Consider the following 13,523-nt stretch of genomic DNA (forward strand, 5'->3'; position numbering starts at 1 on the left):
GCGGTGAAGGGAGCGGAGAGTTTGCGGCTGCCGCTCCTCCCCGTCCCCTGCGGCCCCGCGGCACGGCTGCTGCCTCCTCCTCGGGGAGTCCCCGGCTGCGGACAGTGGGGCGGGAACGACCTTCCCTTTTCCGCCTTTCTCTTCCCACCCACGGTTCCCTGTAAACTTTCCAGAGTTAACTTTGTCCCTCTGGCTCCCCGGCTACGGCTCCTCCTCCTCCGGAACAGGTACAAGTCGCCGGCGGGGCGCCGCTACCCGCCCTGCCCGCGGAGGAGGGGAGGAGCGGCGGCTGCGACCGCCCGCAACGGCCGCGCCGCGTTGCCGCGCCCGGTGAGACGCTGCGAGCCAGGCCCTGCCCGGCCCGGCCTCGCGGCGCCGCTCCCCTCCCCCTCGGCGGCGCGTCCGGGCCGCGGCGGCTGAGGCGAAGCTCGCCGTCGAGCTCCTGGCAGTGTGGCGGGCCCACCAACGGCTCGCCGGCAGTGCTCAGCGGCCCTTCGTACTGCCGTCGCGGCCGCGCTGCGTGAAGCGAGGAGGACCGAGATAAGTGAAATGCCTCGAAGCACCGAAATTGCTTCCTCCGCCCGCGTGGCAGGCGGAGGCTGCAGCCCGGCTTTGCCCTGGGCGAGGCTGTCCTTCCCGCCTCCTGTGAGGAGCGGCCGCACGGGCTCCCCGCGCTGCCCCAGCCTGCCTCTTCGGGCAGCCACCGTGGGCCGGCCGTGAGGTGATTCCCGCTGCCACGGCCGGGTAGCGCGGCTCCTTGCGCAGGGTGCTGCCCTTGGAGTCCACGCAGCGTTTCGGCTGTGCTTAGAAAGCGCCGTCCCGCCTGTTGTGTATCAAGCGTTTCGGGTAAAAGGCACGATGCACGTTAGTAATTAAAAAGCAGTGTTCCCTCATATAAAAGTGCGCCTTCCCTTCCCCCTCTCCCCGATATTGCAAGACTCCCATCACACAATTCCCCGTTGAGACTGGACAGGATTAAGTGCTATTTTTTTCCAGAGTTCAGCCATAAGGAATGGATTGAGGAGGTAGGCACAGGTACGCTAATATGTTCAGATGAGAGAAAATTTGCTGTAATTTCTAGCAGAAAGTATAGTCCTCTTTGTATACAGGTAAATCAAGCACAATTCTTATTTAATACAGCAGTATTGTACTTTACATTCATATGTAGAGAAAAGTGCAAAATTCAAAATACACAAGCTACCATCTGTTACTACTGTCTGTCCTGTCTCACATTAACGTTGAGAACACTAAGTCATCACTGTGCTCTCCCAGGTGGAATATAACGGTCCCTGCCCCCACTGAAAGTGATAGAAACAAACTGAAAAACAGGTACTTTTTTTCTATCACACACCTCTGTTTTATTTATTTTGTAAGTAGTAAAATGAGATTAATTTTAGGTATGTTTATGGTGCCTTCTTAGATAGCATTTTGAAAGGATCTGGTAGGGAAAGTGGGATTGTTTTTTGCCTAGGGCTTTTTTTTTCCTGATCCTAATTTTTGATACAGTATGCAGGGTGAGATAATGAGTGCTGGGTAATGTAAAAGAAATGACCCAGAAACTGTAGAAATTAAGTGACTAGGATGAAAAAAAGTGAGAGAGCACACAGCTCAAAGTTTGGGGGTTTTAGAGGATGTTAGAGTGTGAATTAACCATTCTTGATTTTAAACAGAAAAGTCATGTCTTTCTTACAGCTATTCTATGGGAATGGCAGACCAAGAATCCATTTGTATCTTTGTCATTGTTCACCATGACCTCTTCCCCTAGAGAAAAGTGCATACTTGAGATGAAATACTGAAGGTATGACTTAAACAATTATAGCTGCCTAAGACAGCTGTATCATGTATGATTTTAAAAAGTTTCCCTGGATCATGCACTTATGTATTTAAAAACAACAACAACAAAAAACCCCACAAAAAAACCCAGTCTGGTTTTTGTGTGTGTCTTTGGCTTTGAGAAATGATTCTTCACAGTCCTCTTTAAACTCCACCATGAGAGTAAACTGTCACTTGGAGGACACTGGTATGTCACTCTCTATTGCCCATGTTTTTTACTCATTAGTCATTTTTGTCATTAGTGTTTTTCACTGCAAATTCCAAGAACACACAATTTAGGATTGTTAATAAAAAACTTACTGTCAGATTTGTTGGGCAAAATACTAGAGAAAGGATTGGTGCAGCTGAAATACAGTATTTTTTCAGCACCTCAAATCAATATGAGGAGATGAAGATGTGAGAGAAAAACAGGTGAAGGTGGAAAACTGGGAACCTTTCGCAGTGTGCATGACGAATCACTGCTTCCATAGGTGGCTCTGTGAGTGAGTCTTTTTTAATCTGTTGCAAACAGATCTTTTCAGAGGGTTCTGGCTGCAAAAATCCCACAGCATGGAAAGATGCATTTTTAAAGGTGTGATGTTGTGATTACTGAAAAAGCAGTAAGTCAGTTAATTAGACTTTGTTTCACAGGTCAGTTACCTTAGAAACACAAGACCGAGAAAGTAACTATCAGAAAATGGTGAAGAGGAGTGGTGAATAAAGCCATACCATTTGCAAACCTCCCTCACACAAAATGATATCCAAAGTGAGGGCTCAGATAGGAACCTTGCTTGATACATTAGAAGGGTATGAAAAGGTTTCCCTTGCTTTATTTTATGGCACTCAAGATCTTTACATTTAACTAAACTGACTGTGATTCAATGCATGAAAGTTGATTTTTAAGGGAAAACGTTGAGATTGACATCATCTTTTAGCTGACATTTGGAATTGAGCTGTTTTGCTATGGAGCATTTATATGTGAGTATCATGGAAAGTGATCAGTTCCTATAGTCATTTGAGGAGTCCCTCAGGTGAACTTATTCCCTCTTCCACAGCATCTGTTATCACTCAGGCCATACACCCTCATTAACTACTCAGCATCTTTTTATTTCATCCTCCTTTCTCAGTGGATTTTTCCTTTCCTTTAACATTCTGCCTTGATAGTTTCATCATATTCGTTTCTTTGCCCCTCTTCACACTCCCATGTTTGGTTCTTTATCACTTTTTCACCTCTGAGCAGTCACAGATATTTTGCATTGCTTCCTGAATGTTCCCACAGCCAAATAGTGGGAGGTGATCTCCTGCTGCCTTCAAGCTGAAAGAAGCAACAGGTCGCTGGGCTATCTCTACCATTCTGCATGCCCAGAATAGTGGGAGTATTTTCAGGGGTGGAATATCTCTTGACAGCAGTAGTGCTCCTTTGCTTTCCTTTTCTCCTTCCAACTTCTTTACCAGCTCCTGTCTTTAGAGGAGGGGGAGGGAAATCTTTCTCTCTCCCTATCAGAAGGGGAGGAATTCTTAAGCTCTCATGTTTGCTGACTGCAGAACTATGTGAAATGCAGTTCAAACAAAATTGCAGCACTGGTATGTTAGAGGGCCAGCCTCCGTGGTAGGATACAGCCTTCAGCTACTAAAGTTTAGTTCCTGTTAACTCACCTGTGGCATAAATTGGGTTGAAGATAATGTCCGCACTGTGTTTATACAGATTTTTAAGCACAGTTCTTTTGCTATCATTAGAAATTCAGCTGTTATCTCACCTGCAGAAATTACCTCAGTGCAGCTTCTGAACACTTCTTCCAAGTCATTATTCAGCTTGGTTCACATTTCCAATCCCTTCCCCTCCCCAGCCCCTTGTTTACCTCTGAAGCATGCGATGCATTATAATGACTCCTGCTCCCAGGTCTCTATAGTAATGGATGTTTACAGGGTCTGAATAACTGCCTTAATGAAAAAAGAGTCCTGCATGCTGATCTTAGCAGGTGGCATTGTATGTTTGTCTGGAGATGCATCAGAAGAGGAGCAACAGGGGTGTCACAAAACAGAGTTTAGCAGAACTGGGGAGTGCAGGGTATATTTGGCTTAGCTGTCTGCTAGCTGTCTGGAAAGAGCTGTGTGAACCCCGTATCCCAGACTTTGGGGCATAGAGTGGGTGAATGTCCCTGTAGTATTATTTGTCTTTATGTGCTACTGAGTGATCTTTGCCATCTGTGACTCTTGTACAAAAAGCTTTGGTGGTACACAGTAGAAACAAAAAATACCTGTGTCCCCCCAATATTATGCTACTGGAAGCAATGGTAATTTTTTTAAAGCTCTGAGACTAAATATAAGAGATTTCCTGTGATGGCATTTCCTGGAGGTTTCTGGCCACTTACACACAGCCTCAGTGGTCACAAATTCCTCAGGAAATGTGTATGCCCACAAGGTCATTGAGAAGAGTTCGGTTTTTGCCTTTTATGAGAAACTTTTGACTTCAGTAAAAGTTGCACAGCTTTTCCTGCACATGACATTCAAAACAACTAGTAACTGCTGCTAATATGTAAAACCTTTTATTGTTTTCACATTTTCTAGTTAATATTAGAATAACATTTAAAGCCGAATTTGCCACAGAGAAGCATTTGAAACACTTGTAGGCTAAAGTGCTCAAAATATTGCTCTGAGAGTAGCTGTGGGTTTTTAACGTCACCTCTTACACTCTCAGTGAAATTGAGAGAAGAGCTCTCTATTCTAGTTGGTTATGCTTGGCTTGACTGTGTAAGCAAAAGACATCTGGTACTTTGTTACAGAGACACTATGATGTACTTTGAGTTAGGTCACTGTTTTTCAACAAAGTCAACAGCATTTCCTTAAAAATAACTCTGAAAAGCATGAGAAGCACAAGTGATAAATTAGTATGCTTTATTTGTGTGTTTAGAGCTTGACAAAGAACATTTGACCTTGCCATGAGCAAGATGAGTGATGCAGACACATCTTCTGTATTTAAGCCAGTGACAGTATTTTTAACTTTCCACTCCAGTTTACAACCTTTCCTGACAAGCTCCCCTTACTCCTTGCCCCTGGGGTCTGTGATCCTTACAGCAGGAAAAAGAAACTTTTAATACTAATATTTCTGTATCAGTATTACCCTTTAACCAACTATTTGCAAGGGAGAGGGGTGGGTTAATAAAGCTGACCTGAACTTCCAGTTCAGCAGGACACTAAAACATATGCCTAACTTTATCAGTAGCCTAAATCTCAGAGCTCCTTGCTTGGGTGAGACTTCTCAAGTGAATTAACAGTGCAGGTTCAACTGCTTAAGGTAGTTGGACTGGAAGCCAACTGCTTCAGGTTCAGACTGAGTCAGGGCCTATCTGGCCACAAGCTGCAGCTCCAGATTGGCAGAAGATTGGGCTGTGAATTCAAGCTCTGAACATGTACCAGAAGTGGCTGAGAAATGCTCTGGTGGAGTGCTAACTGTTTTATAAATGCTGCTAATGAAAAATTGTGTTTGAAGTGTTGTTGGGAGGTCAGTGGAAATTCTCACCTCCTCTGCCACTTATATTTTAACTGTGTGCTTGCTAAGTGAAAGAGATCTATCTAGAGAGGCAGATTGACTGCATTCACAGATACAAGCCTTTTCTTATTAGGAGATTATTTGCAGTAACAGCAGCTGTTTAAAAGCTTAACTTTCTTCATCCCAAAACTATGTGCAGAGGAGCAGCATTAGTCAGATGGCATTTATTTAGGCAGTAATAGTGACCAGACAACCAGATAAAATCTTTATTCTTTCTTCCAGACTGACATGCTTGTGATTAATTGTAGGTATTCCCCTCACATGTTCAAGGGACTAGGAAACCACAGTTTTCCACTGCTTCTTGCCTAATTTTCTGGAACTCCTGACAAGAAAATCAAAATGCTTAATGAAATAAAAAGTTCAAATTTAAAGTGAACAGCTTAGTATCTACACACAGAGAGATGCAGCATGCCAGTTTTTCTCAGCATAGGGCTTTTCTTATCTTCTGACAAATTGTGCACACATCAACAGTGAAAGCGGAGATTCATGATTCCCCCATATCAAGGGAGACAGTTTTCATGAGGTGAAAGAGACCTTCCTCCTGTCCGTGAGACAGCTATGAAGAAAACTCCAGCAAGAGGCGATCCCAGATTGCCTGTTGTGGTATTTCCCCAGTATATAGTGGCTACTGTTTTCACAGACAGGGTACTGGAAGAGACTGCCTGGTGCAGCAAAGTCATTCCTAGCTTCACTCTTAAATAAGAATTAAACTAGTCTGTTGATGCTCCATATTTGTAAGAAGGAAGAACAGGATTTTCCTGGTTGTTCAGAATCTCTGAGTTTCATTGCCTGTTGAGATGTTATTGTTAGCCAGAAACAGATGAATACAAGGGTGGAAAAGGCAAGAATACAACAGAAAGCTGATTATGATATAGAAGATGAACCTGAAAGCTAAATAATTAAAACAAGTAAAAACCAACCTTATATTTTTTAGACTAACCAAGTCACACAAAAATTGGAAAAGTTGAGGAGAAAATGCAGTCAGTCAAGTCACAGCAGGGCTTCATATATATCTGGGTAATTTTCATGGTGCAGTACACTTTATTTATTGAGGAAACTGTTAACTTCTTATCCCTCTTACTATAATTAACTTGCAAATTAATTCTGTTAACACAACAATCTTTAGTTATTTTGTCCTATTGGGTAATACAGACTACACATCAGAAAATGGGAGCGTACAGAGCAGATGAGACTTACAATGATGCATTTAAAAATGAGGGGTGGGAAGAGAGGGCAAGGAGAGCAGAGTTCCATGCTCAATACATAACTCTAATTAATGTTAATTTATTTAAAGCTTATTGAACTAGAGTCTCCCCTCAGTGTGATCAGGCATTCAAGGGAGAATATCTTCTATGGAGTTTCAGCATGTGAGCATTAATGGGAGTTGTTTGAACACTCATGAGGATAATAAAGTAAGTGCATTAACTGTGTTTATTTTCAGTGCTCGTTATTCACAGTTACAGCATTTTCTAATAGGATTTTGTTAGTTAGATGAGCACATGTTCTGTGTTCACAGAGATGCATATATAAAAACAATGGAGATTCATAAAATAGTCTCACATTCCAATTCTGCTTTTTCTTGCACACATAACACAAAGCTAAATCAGAACTAAAGATTTTTTGTGGACAGCAGTGAGTGTTGGATACAACCTGTCCATGTAAAAGTTTCAGATTTACTCAAGTATTTGAACAAAAAAAGGAATAAAAAAAGAGAGTGTTGAATTTGGAGAGCACCACTTTAATACAATCAAATCATGACATTAATAGATTTTTAGAAGCTAAGTGCTTACCTTCAGAAACATGAATTTGTAACAGAAGCACATGAAATCACTGCTTTCCAAAAGAAAAAAGTAACTAACTTTGGAGAACGCAAGGGACAAAAGTCTATTGTTATTCTTTGACTCTTATTTCATCTTGTGTAAATGAACAGCATTTTTCTTTTTCATACTTTTCTTCATATAGATCTCATAGGTCTTTAAAACTGCTTTAAACACAGCGTGTGGCAGGAGCGATCTGTGCCAGTGGTCTGGTGGAACACAACAGCTATCTAGCAGCCAGTATCACCACCCTACAACTAGTGAAAGAAGGAGCCTTATATCTCTGTGATGAGTAGGCTAATTTCTCCCAAATCTTACATATAACCCAGAACCCCATTTCTCCTATTATTTTTCCATGTATCTCATATTATATTTCCATGGGAAACATTCCGTAGGTGTAAGGTTCAGGATTTATTTGCTGCATCTTCTGTAAGTTACAGATTTTCTAGCTAGTGCCTTTGGTAATTGACCGCTGGTTGTATGCCAGATACTAACCCACGTAGAAAAAAGCCAGGTCTTCAGTCACCCTCTCAAAGCAACCCAAACGTGTGGCATGCATAGATTTGCTCTTCTGTTATCACATGTCAACATTTTTTCCTTTTTAATTATTTCCAGTACAACATATGTGGTGCTTTTAAATTCAAGTTAGGCGTGTTTCTCTCATTTCATTTTATAAACAGATGCTTTGTGGTATTATGTCTCCTCAGGCTTCAGAAAGCCCTGCCAATTAATTTGCAGATTGTGGAGGGGTTTCAGCCAAAGAGCAAGGGGAGCAAGAGGCAGTGTAATAACACATTCATATGAAGAAAGGAGAACATATTCATTTACCTAGGAGACTGAAGGTTGGTGGGGTTTTTGAACTGTTTTCTGTAAATTTTGAAAAATCTTGTAAACATGGCATTGGGTGATAAATCTCAGGTTTTCCTCTCCTTCTCAGCAGCTTTATGACAAGATGACTTAGACCAAATAGTTTGAAAAGACAGTGATTATGAACTAGTTCAAATCAGAACAGTTAATGGAGTTCCTCAGTACGACACCAGCCATGAACTGGAGAAGGATAAAGAAAAACTATACCAGTAAAATAGAGCAAACTGGGTAAGGAGTCAAGCTATTTCACAGCCCCGTAATTTATGATGAATGCAGAGTGAATAACATATGTTTTTACTGAAAGGAAAGGAAGACTATAGAACAAGGTGTTATCTCTGTCAGTGCTGCTGTAAAGGAGTAGCTGACAAAATAGCACAGTGTGTGAATGAGGGGAACAGACCAGAAAAGAGAAAGACTGAGGAAATACCATGGTTTGAAGTTATTTGAACAACCATTTTGGTATGTTATATTATTCCTAATGCACCAATTAAATCCATGGACTATACATATGTACAAGTAAACATAGGTTGGCTTTCAGTCTGCTTGCTAGTCAGTATGTGGTTTTTTGACAATTTGACTTTTTTTTTTTAAGGTGTCCTGTTCTGCTTCACTAAAACAAGATTTTTGCATTGCTTTTACAAAAAGAATTGCCTGTACTTCTAACTCGTGCCGTGTCCACTGTTAACATATAAACCATTAAGGGATTTTGAGGTTGATTAGGAATGATACATTCCCCACCAAGGGTGCAGGTGGTTTAGATTTCACTGTCTATAGCCCTCAAGCAATCCCTGATAGCCCAGGGATCAGTCATGGCTTGCATAGCAAAAATGATTAGCCCACATATGTGAGTAGGCTAGTCTAGGGCTTGCTGGCCCTGCTGACTAAAAGTTGCAGGAATTAGAGCTGAACTCATTTGCAGGCTACTATCCTTTTTTCGGTCCAAATTTTTGATGCCCCTCCCCATTATCAGGGTGGAACGGGGGGTGAGAAACCGTCTTTCCCTGTAGTCTGCCTTCTATTCCTAGGATATGTCCTCGCTTTTGGTACCAGCCACTGCTTCAGGTACCACAGTTGTACCAGTGACCTGGGCAGGCTGGTGTGTGTGGGCAGGCCAAAATAATCTCAGCAGCTTGGTAAAGCAGGGGGATGGGGTGGAAAGGTTGCGTGTGAGTGTGGCTGGAAAAGCTCAGCAAAGCTGTGGATTTGGGGGGCAGCCAGCTCCTGGGGTGTGAGGATTACAGTGCCATGTAAAACAAACTTTGCAGGGGACAGGGAAGGCTGGAGTTCACCTCATGCAATATCTGTTTGCTGCTGTTTTCATTAGCTCCACTTCATTAGCTCTTTGGATTTGTTGCTGCCCTCATCACCAACTTCATTTTCTGTTCCTGACACTGCCATTACCCTTCCTCTTCTTTGTCCTTACCCCTCCCTTCTCCCTGCTTTGTTCTCTGATGCTTTTTGCCCAGCTGGTCCACTGATGGTTAGTTTTCGTTATTAGTGATCCTGATGCATAGGGAGAGTTACTGCTTGGTTATCCCTGCAGTCGCTTCCTTTGTCTTTTAGAGAGAGATGGCTGTAATGACAGCTTTCCTGTGCTCTTCTTACAGAGTAGCTATCTTGAATAATATTCCCTGTATACTTTGGTAGGAGTTCAGCTGAATTCTCTCTTTACTCCTTCCAGAAATTTGAAATAGACTTCATCTGGTCCTGGAGATTTATTGCAAACTGCGTGGAAGGGCCAGAACTGGCGCAGATCTTTTCCACATGGAAACACTGATGCACAGAGTTCATAGCATGCCTGAATAAAAGCAGAGATGCTCTGTGAGCTTAAAAATGCCTCTTAGAAGACAGTGTAACTAAACTCACTTTAATCCTGGAAGCTGCCACACAGCTGCCCTGATACGGGACCAGAAGTCCTGGATGGGCCAGGATGCAACATACTGCAGAGAAACCATTATAAAATGACTACTTTTAAGCAACCTTCTGCCTTAAGAGACAGATCTATGCATGTTGACTACAGTTATTAATCTGGTTTTTTATGATCATCTGCACTTGAACTGTTGCCTAGTGCTACCTATTAACTTAGCAGTGGCTGGAATCCCACAGGAAAAAACTGTGAGGTGTCCTGGGGCAGATTTCTAGGGCTGTTTACTCACTGTGCCAGAAGCCAGCTACACTCACACCCCTGTCTACCTTCAGGGCTATCAGCTGTCTAGCAAAGCCTCTTTGGCAAGGCACAGAGCAGGACCACTATGATTTGTAAGATCTTAGCTGGTTCCACACGGGGCCAGCCAAGGTGTCACTGCATCCTGGGGTTGAGGGGAAACCAGGCAGTGACGGTGCATGTATGTCTTGTTTTTCTTCATGCTGCGAAAAGGTTTATCACCACACCTGTGTGCCACATGTGCACCGGGAGCCAGCCAGGGTTCAGCAATGGACCTGAGCGGATTGCTGCTCTCTGGCTCCACAGCAGCAAGAAGCAGCCCAGAGACCACGCACAGCTCTGCAGTGCTGTCTGCGCAGCTGCAGGTGTCTGCGCAAGCTCCCTTGCGACCACCCAGTACAATGTTTACTTGTTGGTTGGGTTTTAGTTTTTTCTCTGTTACACACAATCTCCTTCAGGAAGGGCTGTTTCATTTTACTATTAAAAATTACTTAAGGCCACTAGTTATTTTTATTAGATACTAACACTAGATAATCACAATATAAACCTAGCAGCCCATTCAGAGGGGAGCTGTGCCAGACAGACCTACAATCACAGCTTTTCTGAACTCTTCTCTTGTTCTAGGATCAGACCCTCAATGCCCTCTGAAACCACCACAGTCCCTGCAAGTTGCCTTTTTCTTATGCTGATTTTACACCACATGCAAATAGATCCCAACTCCTGCAGCCATCCTGGAGACTTATTTTATACTATGGCACTTTGGATAGCAGCCTTCTCTTACTGATTGTGAATTTGGTTTAAATTTTGGAAGACTCATAAATACTTGCATTGTGGTTTTGTTTGTTTGGGGTTTTTTGCTGTTTCATTTCTGCCAAACATTAAGACTGTTTATAAGCAGCAGCTAGACTGGCACTGGTTCTTACTCCAATAAAGTTTATCTATTGCCAAGTAAGCATAAACATGCTCGTACTCAGGAAGAAGTGTTCTATACCTACCTCCTTCCCAAAGTTTTGTCTTGGGGGGGAGTAACCCACAAACAAAACCCTTGCTGTAAGTTTGGTAGGTGTGATTTGGAACTAGCCAGAAAAGTGTCACTACTTAAGCAGGGAAGACAAATTAAGAGTTTCCTTACTTCTCATCTGTCTTTACAGGCATAATGAGTCCTGAGCGCAATCAGACAGGAACCTTCTGGGACAATGTCAACCTCAGCAACCTCCATCCTAACAGCAAGCAGCCCCTTTTATATTTTGCTACTATACTGCAACAGATGCTATGTTTAACTTTTCACTTCATTTCCACCTGTTGAGTTTTTAAACGAAGTCTTTACTGACCTTAAAAATACTAGTCAACTAGTCAGGAACTAGTCAACAATTAGATAGCCCCTGTATGGCCTTAATTTTTGAGGCATCTTCCCCTTTGGCAATAGTTTAATTTGGTGCCTCGTTATATTATTGGATGCACCAAATTTGAAAAGAACCTGTGTCTGGCTTGGAAATAATTGGATTAAAAATAACAAAATAAATATAAATAGATAAATATTGGATAAACTGTGGTGCAACTGTCTGTTGTTTAAGGTTTCTGAAGGTTTGTGTTTATATTATGTCATTGGAAATTACAGTAGCAGGTTTAAAAAAAAAAAAAAGGAGGGATTCTCTGCCAGTAGATATTTTAGATTCCTAGTACAGGTGTGAGTGCTGGTAGTATTGCAAGGGGATGACAACCTGGCCAAAGCCCTCCAGACAGTTGTACAGAATGGCAAGAACATACAAGCAACGACATCCTCCTGCCCTAGCAGGACACATGGGGTCTCAGTGATGCCAACAAAGTGAATACAGAGCAATTTATGTTCGCTGTAGGTGTGTAATAAATTTTGATGGGTTCAGAAAGATCTAGATGAGCAGGCAATGCCAAAGGATCACATGGGAGCCAGGAGATACTCTTCATCCAAAATGTAAAGGAGAGAAGTAAGCATAATGATGCATTTAATCTTTTCATTTAACAGGATTAAGAGATAAACTTCTGTCTATCTAGAGTTACAAATATTACAAAGAGTTGGTGTTTTGTGTTTGATACAGCAATATTATTTGCTAATTATTTTAACATTATTATTGTCCTAAGATAATTCATAGTCCTAGAAGCTGCTACCACTCTTGTATACAAAGAGCTATAAAGTACAACAGCTACTTCCTTAACTAACCTAAATCTCATTACCTTGATGTAATTACAGATCTGAAAGAAGCCCAATAAATATTTAGCTTTTGCATTAGAAGTACCATTATGTTTAGCATCCAGTTTCATCTACAGCTGTCACTTGTTTTTTTAACAGACTGATTTTCTTCAGATATTCTGCTGTAAATGGTCACAAATAAAAAGCCTGCCTTTCAGTTTATCAAGGTCCTGTTTTCAGTCCCTTTATCCTCTTGTTTTGTACCAGAAGAATGAGAGCATACTCTTCGCAGTCCCTGTTCTGTAAACTCCAGTCTGCTGTCCCACTATTTTCAAGTCTCCTATGGGTGATCAAATTCATTAGTCACTGAGGCATCATATAATTGCAGGTGGATGTGGGTAGATGCTATGACAAACCATTTAATAGGTACTTCTTGCATGTACCAGAAATTTTACCATTGCAAACCATCAGGAGCTCTGGACTTAGGCATCAGCTGAAGGGCCTGGAGGGCTTTTCCTGCCCTAATCTCAGTGCCCTGTTTACAGACACAACCTTTCTATTGGTCACCCCTTCATGTAAATGGGACTGCTAAGCCCACTGACTCCACTACACAAGCATCAGGGCCAACTTTCACTGATCCTAACAGCTTAAGCTCATCCTTTCTAGGTAGTCCAGCACAGAGGCATTTTCGTAAGAGACATGCTATGTTGAAAGTGCTTAAGGGTTCCAAAATGCAGTTATTTCTGGCAGGCACCGAACAGCTAAACAAAATTAACTTAACCACTGCCCCTTCTTGCATTGCTGGTAACCTTTGGGCAAATCTTTTCAGGAAAGCCTGAAAAGGAGTTCAAAACATTAAAGGAGACATTTACCTTTTTTCTTTCTTTCCAGAGTCATAGACTTTCTCTGCCTTTCCAAGCTCTTCAGGCAATGCTCTTCCACTGCCCCAGCCAAGCCGATGACAAATGCTCTTTTTTCTGTATCCCTTGCCCCTCCCTTCCCCTCTATCAATTCTGTTGCATGGTCAAAGAACCTGCCTGGTTTCTGACCCACAGATCAGTTTTCTCAGTTTGGTGCCTTTCTACGCAGACTTGTCAGCCCACAGGGACTGTCTCAGCAACCTTAACTAGCACAGATGCTGCATGT

General features: G+C 42.3%; 1 long non-coding RNA gene across 1 annotated transcript; it reads left to right on the plus strand.

Annotated features, from left to right (window-relative positions):
- Positions 1-93: 93 nt before the first annotated feature.
- On the plus strand, positions 94-12,589 carry LOC142601013 (uncharacterized). The gene is made up of 3 exons (XR_012834566.1): positions 94-227; positions 7,887-8,021; positions 11,362-12,589. It is a non-coding gene; the product is annotated as an uncharacterized LOC142601013 (long non-coding RNA).
- The last annotated feature ends 934 nt before the right edge of the window (positions 12,590-13,523 follow it).

This window comes from Balearica regulorum, chromosome 3 (genome assembly GCF_011004875.1).
Source record: "Balearica regulorum gibbericeps isolate bBalReg1 chromosome 3, bBalReg1.pri, whole genome shotgun sequence".
In the NCBI taxonomy this organism is placed as follows: Eukaryota; Metazoa; Chordata; class Aves; order Gruiformes; family Gruidae; genus Balearica; species Balearica regulorum.